Here is a 17,096-nt window from a genome sequence, read left to right on the forward strand (position 1 = left end):
AAGTGTAACTATTGATGAGTGTCCCTACGTTTGTATCGGCAGTTATTTCATCCTCCTTTTTAATTACAGAAACATATAATATTCTAGGAATGGTATACAATCTGTACTGTGATCCATTATGAACTTTAAATGGACATCCAATTAGTTAACAATGTCCTATTTTCAAATCCACAATGAAGCAGTCATCCCGGTATCTTTTCCAGTTTTGCATTACATGTATATATATACATGTATATATGGTGTCGCTGTGTTGGACTTCTCCGGTTGTTTGATGGACAATACTGCAGCTTCTATTGTGTGTTTAAAGGTCACGACGCTGGACAAAAATAGCTTTCTTGGAATAAACATGTCATCTAGACCGGTTTCCAAGAGACGTGAACTTTCATATTTGCTCTCTGTATCCAGTGTTTGCGTTACAGAATTCTGTGACACCGTTTGTTTCGGCAATTTATCATGATTTTCAAGTGGACAGCGTACGTCTATTATGCACAACTCCTTTGTTTTCCCTGGTACTAGTGCGGACTCCTTGTCAGCGATTTCAAGATCTTGGGGTTGGACTGTTAGTTGGGATGTTACATCATTCGTGTTATTGGTGTTTTCTGTCTCTGCATTCGGAATCGTTGTTCTACTCCTGATGGTTGTTTTAAGAACATTTCTCGTGGCTTCTTTTGTTTCGTGTAAATACAGGAAATACTGATCATGAAGCCATGGTGGCAAAAACGAAGGAAGGCTTGCATTGGCCGCTTTCAAAGCTTCTCATTTTGAAATGACGTGTTTGATCCTGTCATGAGGAACAAAGTCAGTATTCATGTCGTCGTCATTCATTACCGAGTTGTAAAAAGTTTATAGATAATTTTCTTTTGATGTTGCACTAAAAGGCGTACCAAACCCCCCCCCCCCCCCCCGCGAAAAAAAACCCCGTCATTTGTTAAAAACCCGTCATTTGTTATATTATCCAAAAGTCGCTGTCAAGGAATTTGCGTTACATCTATCTAAATCCCCGTTAATTTCCCATTGTTTCACAATTTTGATGAATGAAAATTTTTATTAATTTTGTAATGCTCATATTTAATAACTAATGATGTTTTAAAGATTGTCAGTGAAATATTTAAACTTTTTATGATTGTTTTAGTTTTAAATGAGTGGACATTACCTCTGACATTTTTGTTATCACCTGCAGAAATGGCGGGTCACCAGTATCACATAAAATCATTCTACACAATTTTGCTGATTGTATTTTGTATAAAAAAATGTTTCATTTAAATGCGTCTGTTCAAAAGATATCCAATCTGGGTTTTTTCTTCAAATTAACGATATTTAAATTGAATGCCTTGGGATGTAACATTTCGTGTCAATTTTGTGTTAGATCTCTCCAACTCCTTTGTTCAGATACACAGGGGAAAACTTCAATCAATGTGCTCTATTTATAGCAAGTATAGATGTCGTAATACTGTCTGAAGAACAGTGGGGTATCAAAATATAAATTAATCGTTTAAAAAATAATCATCCTAATTTAATCTATGTATTCGTGTCAAATGTTACATCTGTCAAAAGATGTCAAATATGAAAAAAAAAATAATGACCAGATGGTAAACATCCTTAACTTTAAAGTTAATCATATTATAGAACAAAAAGAAGACGAGGACCGATTTTAATTTTTTATATCTCAATCCAAATTCAACATAAAATTGAAAATAAATATTAAATGGAGTCCATATTTATAAAATCATTACATTTATTATTATTATTATTTTTTTTTTTTAGATCTCATTCTATTCAATCCTTTCTAATCACTCTTAATTCTGTCTTCAACATTCAATGCCATTCTTTACAGCTTTTGTCCCTTTTTTTTAAAGAAATCTAGAAAACATCCAGCATGTGGTTCTTGGTTTTATTGTACAGGAATCCCGGCTTAAGAACGTCCTCATGTGGGTGAGAAAGTACACTGTACAGGTCTTGGTGTCGCTGTGTTGGACTTCTCCGGTTGTTTGATGGACATTACTGTAGCTTCTATTGTGTGTTTAAAGGTCACGACGCTGGACAAAAATAGCTTTCTTGGAATAAACATGTCATCTGGACCGGTTTCCAAGAGACGTGAACTTTCATATTTGCTCTCTGTATCCAGTGTTTGCGTTACAGAATTCTGTGACACCGTTTGTTTCGGCAATTTATCATGATTTTCAAGTGGACAGCGTACGTCTATTATGCACAACTCCTTTTGAAGCGGAAAGATGTATTTGTTATGTTATCTTTATTGCGAGAGTTATCGCCCTTGTCATTTTAATTGGTTATTAGACATACTCAAATAAATATTTCACGATGGTTAGTTTTGAATTAAAGTACATACAATTATAATCATTGTGTGTTTCTATAGTAGATTCTATAAAGATTAGCCAGTTTGGGTATGATTAGTATTTTGTTTTAATTTATAAGTAATTATACACTACGGATCATTATGGTACTGCGGATATATAGGATTCTTCTCTACGATGGGTGAGAGAGTGTGCGGACATCCCTGCTTATTACTGCCAGGGTTTGTGGTCAATCCCTGCTCTGGATTTGGCATCTCATAGCTATGAGTGTGTGGACATCCCTGCTTGTTGCTGCGCAAGATCAGGTGTGAGGACATCCCTGCCTGTCTTGTGGTAGAGCTCTGGTGTGCGGAAATCCCTGCCAGTGCACTTGTTCGCTACCAGTCAATAGATCCTAAAAAGGCGCAGTACAACTGATTAAGTCTGCGCATTGTACATATTTGCAGCATCTCAGGGCTATCCGTTTTTTTTTTATCACGGGTACGAGCCCGCGGGGGTTCACAGGCAGTGACCTCCCTTGCACGTTACACTTTGTTTTCCCTGGTACTAGTGCCGGACTCCTTGTCAGCGATTTCAAGATCTTGGGGTTGGACTGTTAGTTGGGATGTTACATCATTCGTGTAATTGGTGTTTTCTGTCTCTGCATTCGGAATCGTTGTTCTACTCCTGATGGTTGTTTTAAGAATATTTCTCGTGGCTTCTTTTGTTTCATGTAAATACAGGAAATGCTGATCATCAAGCCATGGTGGCAAAAAACGAAGGAAGGTTTGCATTGGCCGCTTTCAAAGCTTCTAATTTTGAAATGACGTGTTTGATCCTGTCATGATGAACAAAGTCAGTATTCATGTCGTGGTCATTCATTACTGAGCTGTTAAAAGTTCTATGGTTGATTTTCATTTGATGTTGCTCTAAAAGACCTACAAAAAAAAAAAAAAAAAAAAAAAAAAAAAAAAAAAAAAAAAAAAGAAAGAAAAAGAAAGTCATTTGTTATATTAGTGTTTTTAAAAAATTGTATTTACTTTGTTACATAGAATGTTATGTCGTTAAGTTTACTGCACTTTATTTTGTTATTTGTTATTTAAAAAAGAACAAGCATAACTTTTCATTGTTTTCCATTGTGATGTCATAATATAATAACATGTTTTTTTCATTTTTGTTTTACATTCCTTCGAGAAAATTTCTGGGGCCTCACCAGCCGTAGTCGAATTACCACAATTTTAGACTTCTGCCATGCGCTCCAGGCTCCGGGATCATGAAACTGTCTTAAACTTTAAGATTGTCTTAAAAATCAATAAAGTTGCACTTAAATCTTAAGACTAGTCTTAAAGTGGATCACAAAAAAATCACTTAGACTTAAGATTGGTATTTTTTCTTAAATTCTAAGACTACCTTATAGCTGTCTTAACTTCATAAGACTGTCACTAAGTTTGTTCAAAATGGCCGCACTGGTTGCATTTTTGAGGCGAGTAACAGAAAATGAGCGTGATATCTGTTGTTGATGACGTCTGCCCCGACCAAGAAGCGGACAAATCATTTGTTTAAGAAAAAATAGACCGACGGTAGATCGAAAACACAGGATCTGGACGTTGAAAAACATAAAATGAAAAAAAAAAAAAAAATTGTTTTTCTATAAGCAAAGTATTCACGTAAAAAGTTTATTTACAGGAAAAGAAGTAAATTCCCTGTAATCGAAAAGTAACACCGCTAGTCCGGAAAAATCGAGAGCGGGCATATTCAAATATATAGAAATATGACTTCTTTTTAAAATATGTGATCAAAATATCGCAGGATTGGTCGCCCGATTGTCCGTTTCACTACCTGATCGTAGTTCGTACGTGAAAGTAGCACGTACACGCACGGCTGTTTCACTAAAAAGATACGACTATAAAAGTAGGCCTACATGTATTTACCTGACTGAGTTTGTTGACAACGTGGAAAAAGAAAACAATCATTACTTTGCAGTCTGCATTTGCACACGAATAATGTGCAGTCCGAGCCCGAATTTGAAATTAATTAGAGTTATCCTTCTTTGCTACGTACGCAGTCGACAAAATAAATAAAGGCACCGAATTTAATAAAATTATCGCTTCAATCACTCTTACATTTCCACTTTCATTCATTACTACTTTTAAAAATAGGGAGGTGACGTGATTAATACATCAAACTTTGTATGTACATGTATGTAATAATGAAAAAAAAGTTTCTTTTTGATAGAAAGGGGGGGGGGGTGCTAAATATATGTGCCTGCGTCTGCATTAGTTATCATACTTAAACTAGACGTTATAGACACTGACTATGTTGTTTAAGTAATTTATTTTTTATATCCTATTGTTACCTCTACGCAGAAGAGTTCCTTGTTGTCATAGCAATTTAAGATTCTAGACTTAGACTTAAGTTAAGACAATCTTAGTTAGGATTTGGTTAAGTTCGTTTTGTGATCCATTTAAGTCAGCAATCTTAGATAAGTCCAAATCTTAATTCAAAGTCAAAATTTTGACTTAACTTTATGACAGTTTCATGATCCCGGAGCCAGGCCGTAGCAGTGAAGGTTCTTTAATGTGAAAAAGGCTGCCGCGACACAGGAGTTCTCACACTGAAGACCCTGACTCTTACTTCTAAATGCAGTGGGCAATCACTGCATACGTTTCCGTCTTAGGTTTGTCACGGTCATGGCACGAGCGCAACTTGAACTAACGTACAAAGCAAACGCTCTATTAAGCTACAACGACCGGTTTCTCCAATAACAAGAACCAGGAAAGTCAAAACTCCAGTAGCATTTCACTGCTTGCGCTTTTGGCTTTAATACTTCGTGTTCTGGGTATGATCAGTTTTTAAATCGAGGCAGGATACTGACAAACATGTTGATGTAATATGGGTTTCAACATCCTCGTCGTTATTATGATCTTAGTTTGCCAATATATAAATATTGCATGTAGTTGAAAATTTTCACCCCAAGAAAAGCATTGTCAACCGAGGCGTAGCCGAGGTTGACAATGGTTTCTCAAAGGGGTGACAATTTTCAACGTTACCCTCAACTACATGAAATATTTGTTTTATTATACTGAATGTTGTATAAACAACAAAGCTAAAAGCCTTGCGTCTGTTGACATTTGATCAATCACTGTCATGCGATATTTAGTAGATCGATGTGGGTATTCGTGTTTATTACAAACTCTCAAACGACGTCGTCTAAATCTACGGCGAACTGTACACGCATAAATTTGACGCACGTGATAATTTTTTTTAAATAATATCACCCGTTGTCAAGTACTGTTACTCGTTGCTAGATACTATCACCTTGGAGCGCATGCTTTCTGTTCTCAGAGGGTAACAATATTTTTTTTTCCAAATGCTTCTCGACCAGTCAGATTCGAGTATCTTACATGAAAGTATAATAATACAAATTATCATTGGCTCAAATGCTGACGCGTTTCATGCCGATTGTTAAGTCGTTCTTGATATACTGATTTTAAGTACAGAGTACTTGATTAAGATATAGGGATCACGGCGGGTGTGACCGGTCGAGAGGGGATGTTTCTCCTCCTAGGAAACTGGTCCCACTGATATATCCTTGGGTCCTTGTTTGCTCAATTTTTTAAATTTTGTATTCCATATAGGAGTTGATAGATTAAGCCTTCATTTATGAAGTAACAATGGGATGTCCTACATAGATCTATACGTCTTGACGTCATAATATAGTGGGAGGTGAATTAAATTAGATTTGTACAGCGTTTTGATTTTTCTCGGAAAGCCTTAACTACGCTATGTCCGATTGACATCCAACACGTGATCATTGTCACGTATATCCCTATCCTTTTAATATGGGAGAAAGTGTCCTAGTTGTTCCAAGATTATTTTGGTTGCGTAAATTATGCGAAATTACAAAACGAATATCAATGTTTACCGTAACATTGCTTTCTTGACGGGAGTCTCTTAAGATAGAAATTGTTATGTGCATAACTATAAGCTCTACTGAATAATTCATGAATGCTAAAGTTAAAGGACCCAGTCTTACAAAATGTAAGACCCGAAATATTTGAAACTATCGAGAATTTCAAAATTCTCTTCATTGTATTTAAATGAAACAGTAGTAGCCAGAAAAAAACTTTACCAAAATTATAATTTTTGTTTTGATACCATTAACCTTTACATGTCATGATTTACATCAAGCTGGTTCTGGAGTTACTCTGGTGTATCTAATAATGATATTGTGTCGTCTGCATATAGTAAAACAGACTTTTAATATTATTACAATTTATAAACTCTTTTCAAGGTCATTCAGATATAAAACAAATAGAAGTAATGATGGATTTTCATCTAGTCTAACTCCAAATTGACATTGAAAACTTTCTTTAAAAATGTCACTTCATGACATATTTACTGAAGAAGTAAAGATAACGAACAATAATCATATTATATATATATATAATATATATATATATATTTATATATATATATATATAAGGCACAGAAATAGCAATGAGCTCTTAAATGAACATAACTACCCTAAGTGAAGAAATATTTAATATAAAGCACAGAAAATTTCACTTTATTTGGATACCCACTTCCGCCTCTACCCGGGGTTGAACTCACGACCTGCGGAACCAAATCTCCTTGCAGCATGTAACCAGCGCGCTAGACCGCTCGACCATCTAGGCAAGTCTAATAAACTTGCTTTCGATGACGACGGAATTCTCGCCACGCTGTCACACGCTACACGGTAATTGAGAATGCAAATGGGATACAGTTATTTAACGTACATTTAAGAGGATCATACATGATACACATTGCATTCGAAATATTTCATATAAAGCACAGAAATAGCAATGAACTCTTAAAACATAACTGCCCTAAGTGAAGAAATATCTAATATAAAGCACAGTAAATTTCACTTTATAATATATGTATATATATATATATATATATATATATATATATATATATATATATAATTTTTGATATATTCGTGTATCTTTTTTATTTTTTACTGATATATATATATATATATAGTTTTATTACCTAATCTACTACACAAATTGATTTTTCATTTCCCCCCCTGCTTTTAAACTTTAATCAGCAGAGAAAGGTACACAAAATGAGCAGGGATGATACAGTTCATCATGTACCAGCTATTACCTGATCACATGACGAACTGTTACTCGGTCACGTGACGAACTGTTTCCCAGTCACGTGAAGAACTATTGCCCGTTTAGCAGATTAGGTAATAAAACATTTATTTCATGCTTACTACGGAGACAGAGAAACTATTGCCCCTTGGTATTGGCGAAGATTCGGAAAACTTGTCCTCGGCCTCCGGCCTCTGAGAACAGTTTCCCGGGTCTTCGCCACTACTTCGAGACAATAGTTTTGACTGTTTCCCAGGAAAGCATGAAATAATTGGATAATGTCTTGAATCGTCTTCCATTCAGGATTCAGAAAAAAAATTCTACTTGATTGATTAATATAAAAAGGTGTAAATAACGAACAGTGACCAATCTCATAGCTTTGATAAAAAGCAACACCTCTAAACGGCTTTTTACAGGTATAGCAATGTTGGACTTGCTAAAAGCTTTTGACATCTCGGCCTAGTTCGATCATGAACTATAGTAACTAGAGATGAACCATAGTACGATCGAACTGCCTTTGGATGAAACCGGAAAAAGTATCACTGCGCATGCAGGGCCGTAAATTACATGGAGGCGGAGGAGGCAGCTGCCTCCTCCAACTTTTGAGCCAAAAAAAAATTAAAATTTAAAGTTCATTAGAATTTATGTTGTTTCCAATAACTAAGAACATGATACCTCCCTTAAAAAGCATTCCAAATCTTTCTTTTAGAATGAGTTAGTCAAGTAACATCTTAGAAGGCCCTAGAATCAAGGATTTTGCACGAAACGTGTTCAGTGTGCACAAAATGTGCTCAGCGTTTGGGGGCCTGGGCGGCCCCCAGACCCCCGCCTAATTTCCTGCCTCCTCCAAATTGAAGGTTAATTTACGGCCCTGCGCATGTCTAATCTACCACACAGCAATCTATGCTTACAGAATGGTTAAACTTTAGTAACCAGACATGCGCACTGATGGTCCGGAAGCAAGCTAGGCATGCACAATAAAGTTTCGGAAGTCAGCTAGACAACTACTATGGTTGATGATCGAACTAGGCCCTTAAAAGTACATGTATTACAAATGTTGATATTTTGAGTTATGGTCATGTGTGAGAGACTAATGTTTAGGAATGGACAACTCGACTGTTCAGCTTGACTATTTAATTTGAACTGCTCGTTATGATGAAATAACAATACATAAGTAAATATGACGTAATGTTGCGGGAAAACCGTCATTATTAATTGTAAGTTTCTATTGCATGTTATCGTTATAGCACATAAAGATAATTATTATGCAGTTATGAAATATTAATGTATATGATGATATGAAACATTAATGAAATAGTGTTTTAGGAGGTACTCTACATCATCATAATGGCTGACTTCCTTTCAAAACATGGATGAATATATAAGTATCAGCAATATTTGTCTATTAATTTCAGAAATCATCGCCTAGCTGAGTAGCTCAGTAGGCTAGCACGTCGAATACCGAACTGTAGATCGCGGGTTCGAGTCCAGCAGGGTTTTTAAAAAAAAATTCAGATTGCTTTCTACTAAATCTGTATTTTTTGACTAAATAAAGTAAATTTGAAAGTTTTTAATTTCATATTATTATTGTACATACATGTATCCTCCACTTTTCATCCATATCAAATTTCTATGGTGTAGCATACCTCCTTAACACAGTTAATGGATATACAGTCTAGAATTCACAACTGGTCATGATATGAAAGGTTATGAAAATGTCAAATAAATAGTCATCTGTATTGATAAGTTCCTCTCCTGTAAAAGCATTATTCTAAGTATCATACAAAAGTTTAACAAAAACTTTTTATACAGAAATGCATCTTGTCTTAATATGCAGTTAAGAAAGACCTTATGTTCTGGTTTTTTAAAAAAAAAAATGTATATTATACTTAACGTTAACATCTTAATCATGTCATTTCTTCTATGCATTACGCAAAATTCTTAATACTGAATCTTAGCATGAATGTGAAAATAACGATGTTTTATTCAATCATTTTTTGGTGAGTAAATATTGTTTATTGGCATTAATCGGGTTAGGATTTTTACAAACCCTACATTCCAACCTAACCAGTGGATATGGGGTAATTAATATGTAAAACAATATGTATACCACAAGCACTCACAAATAAAGAAAGAAGAAAAGATTCTATATTGTATACATTAGACAAAGTCAGCTTAAAGCAATTTAACACAAGTGTTTTGTTCTGACATCAACAACAATATATATAATATTTAAGGTGGTAATTAATAATGTTACTAATTTCATTCTCAGCACATCCAAGAATATATTCTTTTTTACAAGTTACATCGAAAGAAAACATGTCACTGATCCATTCATATACGTTCCTTATAAATTATTTGAACTAGTTCACATACAATAGATGTTCAATACTTTCTCTTTGTTGTCTACAGAATGTACATATATCTGTATCCGACTCGTGAATAATTTTTAAGAATGTGTTAGTAGTCAATATCCTATGGTTAACACAATATTGAAACCATTGTATTTTTCTTTCTTTAAGTAATAGAAATACATTAGTATTAATGTTTTTCCATTCAACTTGTAAAATTTGAAACCTTTCATTCCATTTTAATTGGCCTGTAGGTTTTACTTCATTATCATTAAGATTATTACAATTTTTAAAAAAATTTATTCAATCATTGTTTATTGATATATGTTGTGGAAGAACCGTACATTTTTGAGTTATACATTTGTTTGAGATTTTGTATTCAATAACATGTTTATTGCCACATGTTGTGGAAGAAACCCGCATTGTTGTGTAGTACATGCGTCCGAAATGTTTTATTCAATCATAGTTCATTGATACATTTGACCTCATTTGAACTTCTAAAACGGTTCAATTGCTATTTTTAAAAGTATGATGTAGTAACCAGTACTATTTTACATTTTCTAAAACAGGACTTGATGAAATCGTGTTTTAGTTCAATGATATATTTTTTGTAAATAGTTTGGAAAAGTTTTGAATTGTGTTATTAATTGTAGGTGGTATTTCGAGTTATTTTCAACTTGAAAAATAGGTGATTATTGATGTAGTTGTTAACAAAGAGTGACCTTGACAAGATTACAGATTTTTTATTTTTAGAACGATGTTTGTCAATAGAAAGATGAAGTAATACCTGTTTACTTCCACTGTATATTTTCTGGAAATAGTTCTTTAGAAGCATGTTGTAGTATAAATAGACTGTAAAATTTGTGGGAATAAGCACTCTAAAGAATTACAGTGATATTACATTACTGGTACCTGAACTTCACAACCGATTTCGACAGCGCTATAAACAACCTCATTCTTATTTGTGAATTCAGCTCAGTGGTAAACATACATCAGACACTGTTTTAGTGAACTTTGATTACTCAAAATTAGCATTTTTCACGGACTTATCTTTCGGTAAATAGTCGCAAATACATTTTTAAATATTTGATCGATTTTTGCTGGCATTTCTATGGTGACTCTGACCCATAACGTTATTGGAGACACGTTCGGGATAAAGAGTCATATGATTTTGAAGATTTGAACTAAATAGAATTTGAAATGGGTTTAGTCAACTTTGTTGAATGATAAATACTGGGATGAAGGGGTTTAATATTTTATTTGATGCACGAGAAGCAATTTAGGATTCAGCCCCATTGAACCTGTGTTTGGTCGTATGATTAGAGGTCCTTTGTCATTGTTTTCCCCCCAAAATGTTTGGTGCTTACTGATTTTGACTGTTAAAGGAGAAATCGTTGACCGAAACTAGTGCTTTTTAGACCACGTATTCGACTTTACAATGCTTGCAAATGGCACAAGAGTTCTCAATTTTGGTAAGATAAAGATGTCAGGAACAGAGGTTTGAACTCAGGTGATAGGGTTCTTGTAATTTTGTCTGTTCTTGGTCATGCTTTACAGGCCAAATATTATGGTCCTTATGAAAATGAAAGCAAGCTTAGTGGTGTGAACTATGTAGTTAGGACAACAGACCGAAAAAAAAAACATGTTGAAAGAGGATTTTGCTAGATGTAACTGAAATTTGGTAACATTTGTTTCGACTTTAGCAATGCTAAGATATTTCAAGATTGTGCTGAAAAACATACCAAACTTCGACATTTGAATATTCACCGGAAAGAACAAGTTCAACATCTGATGGCTGATTTTCTTTCAATCTTTATGGATATTCCAAAAACTACTTATGCTGCTTGTCATAGTGCGTTACGTTTTGCCTATTAAGCAGTATCCTTATCGTCTGAATCCACTGAAATTGCAGTACTTAAGAAATGAAGTGTAGTACATGTTGGACAGTGATATTCATCAAAGTAAAACTGATTGGAGCTCACCTTGTATTCTAGTACCGAAACCTGATGGTACGTGTCCATTGTGTGCTGACTTCCACAAACGGAATTATGTTACATGCACAGACTCATATCCGATCCCTGTAGTGACGTAATCGGAAATGCAAACTTTGTCAGTAAATTCAACCTGCTGAAAGTTTACTAACAAGTACCATAAGCTGAAAGAGCAAAAGAGATTTCTACATTTGTAACTTCCAATGAAAAATGCCCTAGCTATTTTCCAGAGAATGATTCACTCCCATATTCATGACCTTTAAGAATATCAATCCTACATCGATGACCCTATCATTTTTAGCGACACAGAGAACGAACATCTCCGAATCATGCGTGCATACTTCGATATTCTGGGTAAAGCGAACTTAATTGTGAACCTTGTAAAGAGCTACTTTTGTCATACTAATGTAGAATATTTAGGTCATAAAGTAGGTCAAGGTTATGCCTCACCTATTTTGGCTAAAGTGGAAGCTATTGCAAAGTTCCCGATTCCTACAAACAAGAAAGATTTGATGAAAATGTTTGGTACTAGTTATTTTCATAGAAATGTTTGTCCAAATTTTTTCTCAATAGTTGGTCCACTTACCAACCTATTACAAATGTGGGTTAAAAGGACTATACTGAATCACTTTTGCAAAATTAAGTCTGCTCTCATGAGTAGTCCAGTTCTTTCAGCCACAGATGTTTCTAAGCAATTTAAGCTTACTGTAGATGCTAGTGATGTAGGAGTCGGGGCTGCTTTGTTTCAAGAACATAGTGACAATGTAGATAGGGTTGGTTTCTTTTTCAGAGAAATTTAATGTTAGTATACATCCAATTCTTGTTTTTACAGATGACAACTTCTTTGTTTCTTTTTTTTTTCCAAAGAAACTTACAAAATGTCAACAAAATTGCTCAACTATTGAGAAAGAATGCCTAGCTTTGTTGTTAGCTTTACAACATTTTTGATGTTTATTTGTTATCGTACATTCAATTCCTGTTTATTCGGATTACAACCCTCCCCATTTTATTGCATGAAATATCACATAAAACAAAGACTCACAAAATGGAGGTTATTGTTAAAAGAGTATAAAATTGATAATAAATAAATTTAAGGCAACGGCAATGTTACTGCAGATGTCTTCTCATGAGTATCATGAATATTCTGTGTTCTGTTTAATTTTGTTGTTGCTTTGATTAATTGTATATTCATTCAGGTCTGTAATTTTGAAGAATTTAGTTTTCATTGTCATTTAAACTTCTTTAAGGGGGAAGGTGTTGGGTAATAAATCTGTTGTTGATGACACGTGTGACATAGAGAAGATTCTGGACGTTCATGTTAGAACGATCGATGTTTGTCAGGGTTCAACAGAAAGATGAATATCTGTTTACTTGCACTGTACATTTTCTGGAAATAACGTTCGTTAAAACATGTTTTAGTGTAAATAGACTGTAAAATTGTAAATGAATTGTTAAATCTTTGAATTGTTTGTGATTAATTTTTTGCTGGCATTTCGAGGGTGATTCGGACCTATCACAAACTACTGAACTATGGATTGAGCACAACTCGAAGAACCAACTCTTTTATATTCACATATATGCCTGTTATAATTATGGCTTTTAATCATCCTAAGATTCCTTTCACAGACAATCTAACCACTGAATTTTACATGTTATACGCTATTTCATTGGGTGATTGATTGATTGAATGTTGTTTAACGTCCCTCTCAACAATATTTCACTCATATGGAGACGTCACCACTGCCGGTGAAGGGCTGCAAAATTTAGGCATATGCTCGGCGCTTATGGCCAATGAGCAGGGAGGGATCTTTATCGTGCCACACCTACTGTGACACGGGACCTCGGTTTTTGCGGTCTCATCCGAAGGACCGCCACATTTAATCGCCTCTTACGACAAGCAAGGTATATCGTATCCAACGAAAAAAATGCCGGAACTACTTTCTATTGGAATGCTTCGTATTTATAGATCTATTTATAGATTGGGAATCCTGAAAAAAAAAGTAACAATTCTATCGATCTACATCAATTTATTCAACAAAAACAAACAAATATCAAGTATAAATAATAATTAATTATGCAAAATGAAATAAACATGGCTATTTGAGGATCCTCTAAATAATAACACGTCTGCTTCTGCAATTCTGAGAGTGAATTGTATTCAACCGGGGATGACAATAGTCCAGTCTACACCTTGCGACAACTTCTTCATGTTACAAATCCAAATGCCAGATACACTGTACACTGCCTCAGAGATACTGCAATATCGTAGTCCTTTACGACTATGGTTTCAAACTCCGGTATAATATTTTTATGAGTGGGTACCGAAACGAGGCTTCCGTACAACGTTAGAACAGTTGTGACGCCTTAGGAATTCACTGGTAAAACTCGAAAAACCCTCTGTAACACTCACTTGTCCACCTGAAAGCCGTGACAACCCTCAAGAGAACCCTACCTGACATCTCACATCATCATGATCATGCACGTATCCCACACTTGCCGTTAGTACCGACATCAAACCTTGCACTTAATTCCAGTTCCACTAAAAAAAAATCCAGCAATTTTCCCTCAACAGGACTTATCTCTAACTCATCCTTTTAAAACTGCATTCTTCAGTCCGCAAGAAACCCGTTTGCTCAAATGTAAACAGCAGTTTGTGGAAGCCGGATTTCCATTTCACACCCTGGATGACCGTATTACGTCCCAAAATGACTGTATAACGAATTTATCCCGCTGAAGACCATTAGAAAATTTGTTAAGATTTCACTAACATCTTTGATAATTTGGCCTATTACTAAATTGAAATCCATATACACGTGTCACATCGAAAATCATATAATCAAAACATCACAATAAAAAAGATATGAACACTAACATTAAATAAACAAATCACGTATGTCGAAACTGAATGCAGACTTACAATGAAAGCTACGGTAGCTGTCGGACCACCCTTGTACAGAGACGCTGTATTGAAATTTTGAGTCGTGATATGATTCGTAAGTGACGTCACAGTTGCCAAACTCTCTGAACAGAGACAGTATATTGACAATTTCGGGGCGTCATGTGATTCGTTATCCGACATCACAGTCGACGAACTAATATAGGCCTACCCAGCGGACGGAGACCTAATATAAAAAAATTCAGGTCGTCATGTGATTAGCTTTTATCCAATAAATTGCCCACAAATTGGTCTGAAGCGGGATAACATGTTTCATTTAATAAGGAATAAATTTATGATGGAGGTATACCATGAACAAAAGAAGAAGACGGAAATCTTTTGCATCATGAGCTACGCGCAATGATGCAGTTATCCGTCTTTTTTTCTTGGTAAACCTCCATCCAACGAAAAAATAAATTCATTCCTTTTAAAAATCTTGAAAAGAAACCCAACCCAACGAAGTGTGTTCTTTCGATACACGCAGATCTATAGAAATAGGTTGGAATTGCATATTAAGGGTGAAGTCATTCTTTTTCAATTTCTCGTATTTCTCGCAGATTGAAGGTAATTTACTTCAGTCACTTCCGTGGCAAACAATATTTTGGCTATTTTATCCTTGTAAAGCACAGGGAGAGATTCTAACAAAGTTTTACTTGTAGAATATCGTTGTATTTTTGTTTAGACAACATAACAGCGTCAAACACTATCTTCCTTTGTGACAGCAACTTCTTCCCAAATTTTAGTATCCTATAGGCAGTTGGGGCAGTTAACGCTTTATAATCCACGAAGCGGATTATGAAAAGGCTTAAACTGCCCCAAGTTAGGTTATATCGTATAACATAGGTAAAAATTAGTTCCTTTCCTTACAATGAACAAGTGAAGATAATGACCAGTGATTAATCTAATAAATGCTTTAAAGAATGCAAAATTAAGAGTGGGTCAAACACAGACCACTGGACATACCAGAAGTGGGATCAAGTGCCTAGGAGGAGGAGTAAGGATCCTCTCTCCACTGGTCACACCCGCTATGAACCCTATATTTCGATCGGGTAAACGGAGTAATCCGTAGTCAAAGTCAGTGTGTAAATAACGGTCTAACAATTGGTATGAAACACATCAGACAGCATTTGACCCAATGATAGGTGTACTGGCAAACTAGATTGTTATAACGACAAGAGTGTTGAAATCCCGGTAACATCAATTTGTCATTAATCAACCTCGATTTATAAACTGCTCATATGCAGAACAAGATCTTGCGTAATCGAATCAATTGAGAGACATAAACACCATATGTAAGTGAAGGAAAAGAATGAGAGAATATCTCATTAGTACAAGTGTGGGAAAATTCCGCCGAGGGGACAAGATTCGAAGTCTAGGACGAGGTTTAGACAGCGAATCTTGTTCCAGAGATAGAATTTCCCTATCCTAAATAGTAAAGGATTATTTTTCTCACATTTTACTCACAGTTTAGTACATGAATTTAAGAGCTTCGAAAACATTTAAAATTATTAAAATCCTCATTTGAACTTCAGAGCAAAAACTAATTAGACAAATTATTTTATTTCACCGTGTTATGTAAATCATCGAATATATATAACGTCACAGCAGTGAGAGGTTGAAAAATCTCACATGTCTGTCTTTCATGGGTAAAGTCGATCTCACACTGGTGCGTGATCATGTGAGAAATGCTGGTATCGAATCGACATATCATCGTTAATAGATAAAACGTCGTTGATATATCTAGTTGTCAAGTTGAAGGCCACAGCAAGATATTTTTTCTTCTCATGTAGAGGCTTTTCAATAAATTCTGTGTCGTAAAAATATGAAAATAGGTAAGCTAATAAATGAACACAAGTCGTGTCCATGGAATTTCCAACATACTGTTATACAAGACCTAATCACGAAAGACTAGGATTGATTGATTGTTTTTCTGTTTTCCACCACACTCAACAATTTTTCAATTATCTGGTGGCGCCCAGTTTTTATTGGTGGAAGAGAGGACCCAGATACAATGTACCTGGGAAGAGACCACCGACCTTCCGAACGGAAACTGGGAAACTTTCTCACTTATCCATTTTTATTGAAGAAGCAACTTTTATGAAAATTTCTTTAGAATTTTTTTTAGAATCCAGATTTGATTGGTATACGTTATGGCACAATATATTTGAATTTTCTCCTTCACAGTAGTTGATATTTTTGTGAGGAGCAAAGATAGGGGTTTGGTAGAACATTTACTGGATACAACTATGTATCTTTGTAGGGTTTTTGGTAAAGTTTAGGAATCCAGTATAAGTACAGTAACTCGTATTCATTAATCCTATTGCCTGGAATATTAAATGTGTTTAAAAGTGAAGCATTATTTTGAAAAATTACATCTTTTG

This window comes from Ostrea edulis, chromosome 4, assembly GCF_947568905.1.
Source record: "Ostrea edulis chromosome 4, xbOstEdul1.1, whole genome shotgun sequence".
NCBI lineage: Eukaryota > Metazoa > Mollusca > Bivalvia > Ostreida > Ostreidae > Ostrea > Ostrea edulis.